Source organism: Sesamum indicum, linkage group LG6 (genome assembly GCF_000512975.1).
Source record: "Sesamum indicum cultivar Zhongzhi No. 13 linkage group LG6, S_indicum_v1.0, whole genome shotgun sequence".
NCBI lineage: Eukaryota > Viridiplantae > Streptophyta > Magnoliopsida > Lamiales > Pedaliaceae > Sesamum > Sesamum indicum.
Window position 1 is genome coordinate 6,395,846 of NC_026150.1, and position 13,314 is coordinate 6,409,159.

The 13,314-nt window shown below is 34.0% G+C and overlaps 2 non-coding genes across 2 annotated transcripts; both read right to left on the reverse strand.

The window, feature by feature from the left end:
- On the reverse strand, window positions 480–551 carry TRNAQ-UUG. The gene has a single exon. It is a non-coding gene; the product is annotated as a tRNA-Gln (tRNA).
- On the reverse strand, window positions 6,784–6,855 carry TRNAQ-UUG. Its single transcript has one exon. It is a non-coding gene; the product is annotated as a tRNA-Gln (tRNA).

Consider the following 13,314-nt stretch of genomic DNA (forward strand, 5'->3'; position numbering starts at 1 on the left):
GCACTGGCATCGCCAGAGAGACATGTATGCCACTAGAGTTTTGCATACAGTCAAGTACATACTAGTGATCAAAATGTTCTCAGCATCTGGCACGCGAGGAACCTGGAAATATGTTTCCATATCGCATACAATTATATGTTTCAGAATTTTGGTCTTTATTTGTTCTGTATTAATACATAGTCTGAATGCCCCTGTATATCAATATGAACTAGGGATTCTTAACTAGAGGTAATTGTTATTAGACTTGAACACCATAAATTAAGTCCTTTCCAAATGAATTTGAACATATTTTGACCCAATTAATTAATCCAAAATAAAAAGAAGATTTTTTTTAACTTAGTTTAGATCGATTCATGTCAAAAGTTTATAAAGGCCAAACTTAATATTGACTTTTGTTGGCTCCAAGTCATAACAAATAATCATAGGTTATTAATTAGTAATTTATTTCAATATTTCTTTAAAAAATTAAAATTTTCATAAGGTCCCACCGGGAGTCGAACCCAGGTTGTTGGATTCAAAGTCCAAAGTGCTAACCACTACACCATGGAACCTTGATGAAAAACTTGTACAAAGTTTAGTCTCAACAAATATCTCCATATCACAATTTATCCATACAAAAAATGGCAAGTATCTATAAAGTCTAAACATGAAGTATTTTTCCTATTATAAAATGATCTACCGGCAATTAGCCAATATGAACTTTTATGAACTTTCATCATGTTTTTCATACTCCAACTAATACGTGCATCACTTACTTATATAGGCTATTAAGTGATATTGTATTAATAACTTCATCAACACTATTACATTTATGCTTATCTAAATCTAGAAGCATCATTAAAATATCAAAGGACCAATAGAGGATTTTATGACTTTTAAAAAGTAACTTACAAACAAGATGTCGACACTCTTATGCTCAAGTTTGTGGATGTTTAAGCAAGAATTAGAAAACAAATGTACTAGAATTACTTGAAAATTAAAAGGCTAAGTGAAAGAATGAAGAAAAAAACGAGGGGAGTGCTAAAAAAACAAAACAAATTAAAAAAATACAAAAACAAGAGAATGGATAGGCTATTTAGCTAATTGAATGACTAACTGCCTTGTTCAACCTGGTCTCCTATTCTTAACAGCTGGTTGAGAAATGTAGCGGTGATTAGGCATGGTCTCCACATCCCGTGATTTTAGGCTAATCTAATTTCGTGGAATTCGATTAGTCCAAATATATGGCACATCGACCACATCCCACACAAGCGGGTAATAGAAACTTTCATTTTAACAGGTAAGGTGCCTACTTAGAATAAGCTTGTTACCTGTTTGGGTTAGCTTAGCCCTTGTGTCAATTTGTTTTGGGTTTAGTTACTCTCGTACAAATTGTTTCAAGGTCGGTGTTCCATTAGGGGGACAGTCATGTTGACATGTCACGTGTGCTGGTCAAGTCACACCAATGATCATCCGTGAACCTAGGTTGGCTATGATTCATTAGCAGGGCCCAATTGGGCAAGATGTTGTACCTCATTCCTTGTGCCTTATGTGTTTCTACCTTCTAAGCTTGTCATAAATGGGTTTGGATTTCTTGACTAATTGGGTTGGACAATTCCTTAGGTTATGAAAAAATTGATACAGTCTCAATTGAATGATCATCATTTGTTAAGAGTACGCCTCCCTCCCTCCCCCCCAAGCTTTGTCAAGGCAAAGTACAATTGTTTATTGACTTGTGCGTGGTCTGCTACCTTGTTCTTTTGCAGTTCTCTTTATAATTCTTACAAGAACCCATGCCTAAAGATCTCGAGTTGGACCTGTTTAAATAAGCAATTTTTTTCTCACATCAAGTGAATTTGTGGGAACACAAAACTAAAATGTGAGGATTATCAATGCATCTAACATCGGAGTTGAGAGGTAGAAACGAGTCGATCTTCACGCAAGAGCCACCAAAGTCCTCTAGGTGGTCGTAGGGGCCTCATTGACACCCTAATCGCAAGGAGGGGCAGACCAATCTAATCTTGTTGATCCTGCTAATCTCCAATCCCTTATGATCCTCTTGAAGCCCCATCAGTTATGAAGTTCCTCGCACCCCTTCTAGGGAAGTCAGGGTGGACCGGAGCAAGCCCGCCAAATACAGTAAAATGAATTTATGTGATGACACCAACAAATAGACACTCGCCATGCAATCAAAATAAATTTAAGAAGTCACACATAATCATACCAATGATCATATGTCAATTTACAACATAATACTTGGAGTTATCGTCTATTCTCTTAGGGTCTTACTTACTCTCATTAGAGTGCATCACTCAATGGTCTTTTTTGGCTATCATCATCTGAATCACAATATTTTTTTCTTTTCTTTATCCGATAACACATAACACACAATTCGTATGACATCTTATCATCAATCATATCACACAGCACACAACTCGTATATTATCTCATCAGCAATTATATCATACGTCACACTCCTCGAATGATATGTTACATCACCAATAGTATCACACAACAGACAACTCGTATGATATCACATCATCTTCATTGATCAATAACAACATACAACTTGTCATTAATCGTATTATTATAAGTTAAGATGAAAAGTGGGCCAAGTCGGCCCAGAACCAGCACGAACCAGGTTGAGGCCCGGAATAGGCCCAAAAGTGCTTGTTTTATTTTGTTTTTATGATATTGAGGTCTAATTATAGATAATTACTAAATTTATAATTATCTTATGAAATAAATAAATAATAAATTAAATCACATAAAAATTTATATAAAAAAATAATAGTTAAGAATATACAATAAACTTAAATAATAATTTGACCATTAAGTTTACAATAGTAAACTTAGATGATAATAAATTCGAAAAGGACTTAAAATAAATTTTGAAAAAAAAAAGAGTATTATTGAGTTAAAGTACTAAAAATTTAGAAGTAGAATAATAAATATAAAAAATTTTAGAGTTTCAAAAGTATAAAAAAAAACTATTAGAATAGTCAACATAGAAGAATAAAATAAAAATTATATTCCAAGCATTATTAAAAGAAAAAGGGCATGACAGGCTCGACCTAGGCCCAGTCCAGAACCAGGTGGTCCTTGGTCACTGGGTTGGGCTGGGCTAGTCCCAAGCATTGATTCCTAGGACAAGCTTATTTTTTTATTAGTTCAATCCCATCTTGAGTTGGGTTAACCCAACCCAGCTCGTTTGTGCATCTTGAATTATAAGCCATTGGGATATGCCCCCCAGCTAAGTAAGTCATCTCTTTATCTCAATTCACAATATTTTCATCAATAATATCATCATCCATTTCCATTCAATGATCAATTTCCTACCAGAAACTTCATCAATCAATTTTATTCAACAATCAAATATAGCACAACACAATCATTAATCTTTCTTACACCCTGACCACATATAAACTCATAACGACAACTTTAAAAAATAACAAGGTAATTTAGACAATAACCAATAAGTCACTATTAAATGTACAACACAAGTACATATATATATATATATATAAAGTCAATTAATTATACTTACCTCCAATAAACGATTTTATATTAGTAAAAAGAGCTGAGCCATCCTTTACTTGAGCTCCGCATCCTATAATATGTTATAATACGTATAATCAATATATCAAGAATATTGTAATTATTAGATTATATTGTTTTCATCCTTTTTGTAGGATTGAAGTTCAACAAGTTTTGAAGTGGGCTAATCTACTTTCCAAGAACAAATTTCTTTTAGTTTTTAATTTCATATTGTAAATATTGAATTATGAATTAATAGTATTATCTTTAATTCTTTATGATAGGCAATTTTGTAATATATACTTCTTCAATTAGTATTAATCTTTTTCGATCAATTAGTTTTTCATAGTATCATTAATTAAACAAAGATTAATCACATTAAAGTTCAAATAGAGGTTATGGCCACTACATTCAATTTTAATTATGTCATTATAAATGAGCAAATAGTCGCATTTTTTTTGTCATCACTATATGATCATAATTAAAAATATATATATTTTACTTAATATTTATCATGACAACCTAAAAGTTTTAACAGTGACTATTTATATTCGTTATTAGAAAAATATTGAATTTAGTGATAAGTATTATATGTGACAAAAAATATCTAGTTCTTGTGATAAAGATTGTATGTGGCTAAAAGATATGGGCTACAGTGACAAAATTTGCATGTGGCTAAAACATTGGATTATACATACAGTGATAACTATTACTGGGATTAAAGATGGTTATTCTTGTACCGCTAATTTATCAATCAACTCATAAGAATTTATTCAAACTCCTCGTATTTTTATAACTACCGTTCTCTATAGCATCCCTTAATTAAATTATTGTGAAAATCTCATATTCCTTTTTAATAAGCATAATATTTTTAAAATATAATTTTTTTAATGTTTCTATTAATTTCTGTCAATTCCTTACTATTATAGTAATTTATTAAACACCAATACATATAATTAAGTACTTGGTTAACAGAACCGGTTAAATTGAATAAATCAATTATAGCAATAAATAAATCTAAGAAATTAAGTAATTCATTGACCAACTATAACATACATAAAGCAAATGGGACTTTTAATCAATCACTAATTGATATATTCAAACTCATAAAATTGTTGGATTAAATATTAAATCGGATATATAAATTCATTTAATAAATGCACTAATCAAATAATATTATTATATAAATTAATAATAATTAAAATTAAAAAATTTCTCACTTATTCCTTGACCCGTAAGAGTGTGTGTGTGTGTATGTTAGAGTTTGTGTGTTTGTGTGCTTAATAATAAAATTGGTGCTAGCCACGTGAGCCGCATCCATCACTATCATCTCTTTTTTTTAATGTTTTTTTGAAATACTAATTACGTTTCTTAATTTTTTTTATTAATATAATTTGCTCTGAAATATTATAAGAAGCTCCAATTTATTCATTTCAAGTTTTAATATGATCAAAATTTGAATATATTATTTATTTATAATTTTACTAAATTTTTTAAATAATTACCAATTAATCCTACAATTGTATATAAAAATTTGTAGATGTTACACCAAAGAGCACTTGTCCCCTTTGGGAATGCGTCTCTCCTCCATTGCTACACAGGTAGGGTCAAGTGTCGAGTGTTTGTTAGTGCAATCAACTGACCACTGCTTCTATTAGGGCATTCAAGGACTTTCACTCCTTGTTCCTCCGCTAGTTTGCCAATAGCAAGCAACACTAGAAGATGGCCATGAGCTTATTCTCGGTGTAGCAAAAGGATTCAGCGTCTTTGATGGGATATCTCCGAGGCTTCAATACCATTGCCTGGAGGTTCCCTCAGTCGCTCAGAGGTATTACCCAGTGCTTTCTATCAAGGGCTGTAAGATGGGAATTTCTTCAAGTCCCTTGTCAAGTAGCCTATAGAGAATTTCGACAATCACCTAAATAGAGTAGAAAAGCATCAATACGCTTCTATCTCAAACTACGTGAAGCAACGGATAGATTCTATTTACTATCTTCATTTGTGGTCCCAATATGGTAACCATTGAGACGTAAATCGTTAAAGCAAAGTAAATTTCTTTTAGACTCAGATGAATATAAACTTTCCATTATATGAAGTTAGTGCTACTAGGTAGCACTATATTAACTCTTCTGCAGCCTTTGATCGGATTTGCTAGACTGAGATGGTGGTAACATTTCATAAATGTTAAATTGAGAAAATATTTCCCATCCATTATGATAATATATATGTATCATTACACTATCTACAAAGCATTGGTCTCCGCTAGTTTTATTATGTTGGTAAAGCTATAAGAAAAATCCATGATCTGACACTAAATAAAATTATTAAAACTCATATACATATAAGCACATCAATCATAAAAAGATAAATATTAATTTATTCACTTATTTACTTAATAATATTTTAATATTATTCATTATTATTATTTGGATCCTTCAACAAATTAACAATGGTGAGACAGTTCAAATGCTTAGGCTCAATTATGTCTTCCATATTAGTCTAAATATCATGATTTTTAGCTTCACGAGTTTAGATAAGATTTATCTTTATCTTTTTTTCTTTAGGTCAATAAAATGTTATTTTATTAAAACTTATCCTTATTGTGTTCAGTACCAACATGGTTTCGATTATTAGTGATGTTTGCGCCAATGGAATGGCTTTGAACTGGTGGGACATGATTGCTAATTTTTCATCAAGAGTTCGTTATTTTATTCTTCCATTAGAAGAGAATGCTTTCTCCAACATATCAACATCAGTGATTGTTTGATAATACAATTTCACCTGTGAAGTGATTTTGAAGAGTGCAGAATTATAATCAACTACAGATTTCACAACCTTAAATGTATCCATCCGTAACATGCTCTATGACGAATTACAGACTTTTGGTGCATGTATCTCTTCATTTGATTAATCCAAAGGATAAGAGGATCCTTTACATTGAATACTCTATTTTTAATTCTTCATGAATGTGATGTTGTTGGCAGATATTGCTTTTATATGATGTTGTTGAAATGATTGAGTTCTTTATATGTCACAAGATTCATAGCTTCCAAGTAAATCCCGGCATTAATGATTAACCTAACCAATCAAAAATAAAAGAAGATTTTTAAAAAATTTTTTGGATCGATCTGTCTCAACAGTTCATAAAGGCCACTTAGGCCAGACTTAATATTGACTTTTATTGGCATCAATTCATAAACAATTATGTTAGGTTATTAATTAGTAATTTATAGCAAAAATAAATTTTAGAATATTAAAATTTTGAAAAGGTCCCACCGGGAGTCGAACCCAGGTTGCTGGATTCAAAGTCCAGAGTGCTAACCTCTACACCATGGAACCTTCATGAAATAAGCAAAAAATATTTAATATCAACAGTTATTCCCACGTCTTAGTTTGCCAAAAAAAAATCTCATGTATCTTTTTTAGTCAGTACTTGAACTATTTTTCCTGTTATACAATGATCTAATAGGAAGTAGCAATTGTATACCCCGGGATCCATATTTATATACTTTAGGACTTAAGTGTATTGAATTATTTCGTTCAAACCTTGCGAAGAAAAAACCCAATGAAAAAATTGCAAGTGAAGGAAAAAGAGTATAATATGCATTCATCCCTCAAAAGTATAATATCATTATGTGATGTTCCTTTTGACAATGTATTCTGATGTTATGTATAATTTTGTTAAACATTGTTGTACATAAGGCCCTAGTGAGTAGTGAGTAAATCTTACATAAATTCCCTTTTTATGGAGCTCATGTGTATAAAAAAACTTTAGTAAAACATTCTCTATCCCATTTCCTTCAATATAACCCTCAGTATTTGAGTTGGGCACACGACATTGTCTTCATAAAGTATTCTTAGATCATTTTTAACTATTTATCCGCATTTTTTATTGATATATTTGTTGATTGATCTCAACTAAATACATTATCTACTTGTTTCATAAATTGCAATTATTTTAGAATTAGTTGAATATGGAGCCACCAATGACTGGTTAATTAATCTCAAAATCACAATACCTCCATATGTTAGCCAATTACCAAATAATAACTTGAGAGCTTGAATTACATGGATAGAAAAATCCCATATCAAGTGTTCCACAAAGATAGCAAGCAAATAATATGTTTGGTCTCATTTCATTGTCTTTGAGTAGGATTGCAACTATGTTTAAATTAGCTGCAAAAGTTATATCATCTAATTTTCAAGATATAAAAGTGCTCCTATAGCAGTCAAATAGGATACTTGATGATAAAAAAATATCTTCACCTTTTTCAAAAGGACTTAATGGATCTTTTTCACATCACCAACGTAGTACTCAGAGAATAAGCATAATCCACATGAAATTTCTTGAAGACCTACGTATAAGTGAATCGGTAACAAAAGTACCTTGTGACATGTTCTGATATGTTAGATTTAGTTTGACAATATTACATCATCAACCTTAATTGAAGAGCAAGGATCACGTCACATGCACTAATCACAAAGTGTGATTTCCGACATCAACATTAATAGAAAACATCAACCAAAGGGAATATTAATTGAATGGCTATGAGGTACAATTACTCAAATGCCCTCCCAAGCAATGGAGAAATTTGAACCAAACATACAATGAAGAAAACTTATCTTATATATAAATATGTCCTCCCTAGCTCATTTGGGAGGAGGTTTGAATTAGGAAAAAGAACTGCATGGCTTTAGGTCTTTCACTCATACTAAGAGTTTCACTTGTATACCATTTACTCTATAACAAAATTATTGATGTTTGCAACATTAATTTGGTAATATATGTGGGAAACTAGCTCAAGTATTGCAAATAGAAACACAATTTTGAGCTAGAAAACTAATGATGAATGATCAAGATGGGCCCACAAAGAATCATCTTGGAGGGAACTCCTCCATTTTAAAATATGAACTAGGAATTCTCTCCGACCTAGGACCAAGGACAAAGATCTGCTGGAGAAATATGATGAGCGTTGATGATAATGGTTCAATTGACCAAAGAAGTACTCAAGAAACTAATGGAGTTTTGCTCCACCCAAGCAGAAAAAAGAGTAGTAGCCCAATACCTCACCAATTACACCTAAAGGCCTTTTTTCGGTAGTCCACTAATTGAGCCCGAATTTCTCCCTCAACCCCGGAAGATGATAAATCAGGGAAGGAGAGGCCCCAAGATATATTATGGCTAGTAGTCAGACCTTACCCCCACTACTCACCTCCAAGCAAGGTGAAGGCCCATGTAGAGGAGGCAAAAACTCTTTTAGAAAAGGAAGAATGAACTCTCCTGTAACAGGAAGAGAATGATGAACTGTTCCAGAGATAGATGAAGGAACTCTCACGGAGGTGTAAGAAATGACTCTCCTAGAGAAGTAACAGTGCCCCCAAGTCTCTATTGCCATAGCGTCTTCACGTCTATACCTCAACTGAGGTATGTCCACACACATCCACTAAGAGACTGCCACACGTCGTTGCCTTATGTATGCCTTAGGCCTCTACCATGAGGTCATTCTAGTGCCTCAACCATGGCCACGCCTCCATCTTTGTGCATGCCACATGCCACCTGTCGCAAAAGCAACCCCATATGCATTGATTGTGGGCATCATGCCTCATCCTCTAGCGTGCACCATGCCTCATCCTTGGTTGTGGCACATTCCATACCTCCATGCACAATTGAATCGTGCCCCCACTGTGAGAGTACCCTGAACTTCCACCTCATATGTGCCCTGGGCCTCTGCTGCAAAAGCACCTCATATCTCCACCTTAATAGCAAACACTCTACCTCAGGTGAAAATTATGCCTCTATCTTGAACGTTCCTCAGACTCGATTACAACATATCCCTGCACCCCCTTTATGGAATCACCTCATGCCTCCATTGCGAATTTGCCCTTCATATCCACCTTGTAGTGTGATAGGCCTCCACTGTGAGAGCATCCCCGCCCATGCATCTCCACCACGTGCACTATCCGTGTCCCTTTCTCAAATGTGCCCAACACCTCAATTGTGTCTTGGGAAATCCAAAGGTATAGATATCATTAGAGGAACAACACTTGGGTCTCTGCAAGTCACTAGATGGACGATTTCATCGTGGTGTTATAATGCTTTGAAGCATTTCAGCTCAACTGCAACAAGTGGAGTGCAAAAATGTACACATATATGATATGCTCTTCTTGCATATTTTGTGTTTTGCTCATGATTTCATAATCATTTCGTGCAAAGGTTTCATGTATAATTGTTATGCATGTTTGTTTAGAATAAAATTTTTATATCTTTCCTCCTAAGTTTTTCTCTCTCAAGTAGAAGAAAAGGAAAATAATTTTTACTGGAGACAAGCTCTTCCATTTTAGCAAATCCATTTCCTTCTCCCTTTCCTTTCAAATTAAAATATGATAGTTACATTAAAATGGGCCCATAGATGACTTTAATTAGAGCAAACATTGGGTATCATGTTTTGGTTCCACAACAACGCTCATCAAAATTAACCCACAACAAAAGCTTAAGTTGTATGTATTTATATGGAGCATTTTCATGATAATCCATGGGCATGGGTTAACTTGAAAGTGTTTCTGTTAGTTTCTTACAACACTTTCCCTGTTGAAAACATTTCCTCCAAGCATCTTTTAATCAAGAAGTATTCTTTCATTTCAAGCTTACATTTCTTTAATAAAAGTACTTAAATTCTAAGCTACCGAAGTCCAAATCTCGGAAAACTAATACAAAGTAAATTCGTGTTATCAAAGGTCACCGTTACTGTAATCATATATGCACATTTCAATGAACAAACAATATGATGCTTTTAGCCGTTGTTTCGATCAAATTGTTGTAGATTAGGCAACTGATATCCCATTGGCATTCTTGTATCAGTTCACTTGATATATGGTTTAAAATACACTAGCAATTTTTAGGTAGGTCCTCCATATTGAACTTTTATGATGTTAGTGATCATCTCTTCCAATTATTTAATAGGTAGTATGTTAATAGATATTGTAGGTTGGATTTTCACACTGAGTCTTGCTATGGTAGTGTTTCATTCGCCTATTTATTTCCTTAGCTTGGCTTGAGAACAATACATAATTTCATTAATATGCTCAAGATTGTTCATAATTGGGCGATTCGGATATATTTGGTCCTCTAAAAATTTTGGGAGATCGATTATGGCTTAGGCAAGTTGAGAAAGTTGCTCCACTATTGTGGTTGCTTCAATTATCATGGCAAGAATAGCAACAAAAGAAATTCTACGAGTTAAAAACATTAAAGGGACCCATACTGCCTGTAGGAAGCGCAGTCCGAGTGAGGGCCCAAAGTGCTCCCAGGGAGTCTGAGAAAAAGTGTCTCCCCCCTGCTTAGAAGTTAGGCAGGAGATGCCTAGAAGAAGTAAATTGACCAAATGGAGCTTAAGTGGCCTAAAGATAAGAAGAAAACCAAGCAGGCCTATAAGGAAGCCCAAGGGCATGGAATCCCCTAGCCAAAGTAGAGACCCAACCACAGACATGGCCATACCATGGGGCATCCATGGGTGGTCGGTTTATGAATATGGAATATTGTGGAGTTTAGCGCCAAAATATTCGACCAGGTAAGTCGGAAAAAATTCACCCTAAAGTATAAAATACCACTGAGTGAACGTTAAAAAATCTGACTAAGTGAGTAGGAAGAAATTCACCCCAAGTAATACCACTGAGTGAACGTTAAAAAATCTGACTAAGTGAGTAGGAAGAAATTCACCCCAAGTATAAAATACCTCTGAGTTAATGTTAAAATATCCGACTAAATGAGTCGGAAGAAATTCATCCCAAGTGATAAATGTCAAATTACATACCAAAATTTTTGATCATATGAGTTGGAAAAAAACTACCCGTGAGGCAACATCCATATTATTCAAACAAAAAAAAAAAAAAGCGCTACCTGAACTTCCTCAAGGTCTTGAGGGGCTTCGTCACTACAAGTAAGAGATGTCTACTCTTCTTCACCCACCTTGAAGCCAAGAAGAGGTGAACCCCTCTAAAAAAAAATAACTACTCTCCAAAGGAGGGATAGAAATAAAAATACCTTTCATCATTATTAGAGTAAGACAACTTGGCAACTGATCACACGTTCCATAACACATGAAAATCCTCTAGTGTAACAGAGAGTCTCATCTCTTGAAGACGACGTTAAAATTCCTCAAAACACATGAAAGAATTCTGAATAACCCTTACTAATAGAGAATGAAAATAAAATTAGTAGCAAATATTTGGTGGTAGAGTGGTAGAGACATCTACTTTTTCACAAATTTTACCTGAGTTCAAAACCCATTGAATACAATATTGTGCGCCTCTTCCCAAAGCACATGGGACAGCAGTCGTCACTCGAGGGCTCGGGCTTGAGTTCCACCGCGCCTCAAGCTCGCCAGCTCGAGCCCGCGATCCACCGCTTAGAGCTAGACGCTGGACGCGGGAGGGCCACTTGTTCCAACAGGTGCCTCGAGCTGGAACCTGGTGCGTACGAGCACTGGTAGCTTGAGTGGCGAGTAGTGCCCTAAGCCCGTGCTTCGCGCCTCGAGTTCGAGGTCCATGAGCTCGAGCCCACCTCCTCAAGTGCTAGAGCTCTCGAGGCACACCTTGGGAAAGGTTAGCTCCTCAAACTGGCTATGGCTTGTCTTAGGGGCTCACATGTCCTCGCACATCCCAACAAGTAGTTGCGGTCCACCAACATCTCTTTCCTACCCCCAACTTGTTCAATATTTGACCCAAATACTTGTTCAAACTAAATCAAGCCCTAAATCCTTCTTGTGTCTTTTAATCAAGCCCTAAATCCTTCTTGTGTCTTTTTACTCTCAAATGATATATGATGTATATATTGGTGGTATTCATTTATTTACAAGAGTAAAAAAGTAAATTTTTACATACAAGTTACACAATAAACACATACACCCTACCACATTCTAAAACTCTCAATACCACTATAAATACTCCATATATTATTTTTTTAATGGGGAGACAACAACTCGTTGATTTTGACCTCTCATACATATACAAAACCTTCTCGTAAAACGCATATATTCATCTGGTGCACAATTATGTCATAAGTAAAATTCCCATATCATTCTTTCGTTAAAATCACAACCACATTAATATACCACATTCTAAAACTCTCAGTACTACTATAAATACTCCATATATTATTTTTTTAATGGGAATACAACAACTCGTTGATTTTGACCTCTCATACATACTCAAAACCCTCTCGTAAACCGCGTATGATCATCTGGTGCCCAATTATATCATAAGTAAAATTTTCATATCATTCTTTCGTTAAAATAACAAACCACATCAGTATACATAGATAAATATACGTATATACGGTATACCAACAAACACTCATCAAATTCACATTTTAATTATAGAATATAAATATATTTCTTTTTTGTGCAAATTAGGAATGAAACATGTAAATTGAGCAACCAACATAATAACTAAATTAAGAAACCAAAATCTCTGCAGTGTATATCAGTATCTCTTTAGTCTTTATATATCAGCTGGCGAATGAATGAAGATTAATCTGTCCTTAGCTTCAACCCACACGTTATTTGTTAGGAATAATTACACTTTCGTCCCTAAATGTCAGTGTAATTATACATAATTTTTCTTTAATTTGAAAAATTATATCGATCATCCTTTAAATTTGCTTTTATCTAACAAATAAGTTACTTCATTAGTCAAAATTCACCAAATTTACTAATATTAAAAAAAAATGAATAAAAATTTATATTTACCCTCAATTGACTTGTTAATGACTTGTTGAATGTCAAATAATTTTTTTCCAAC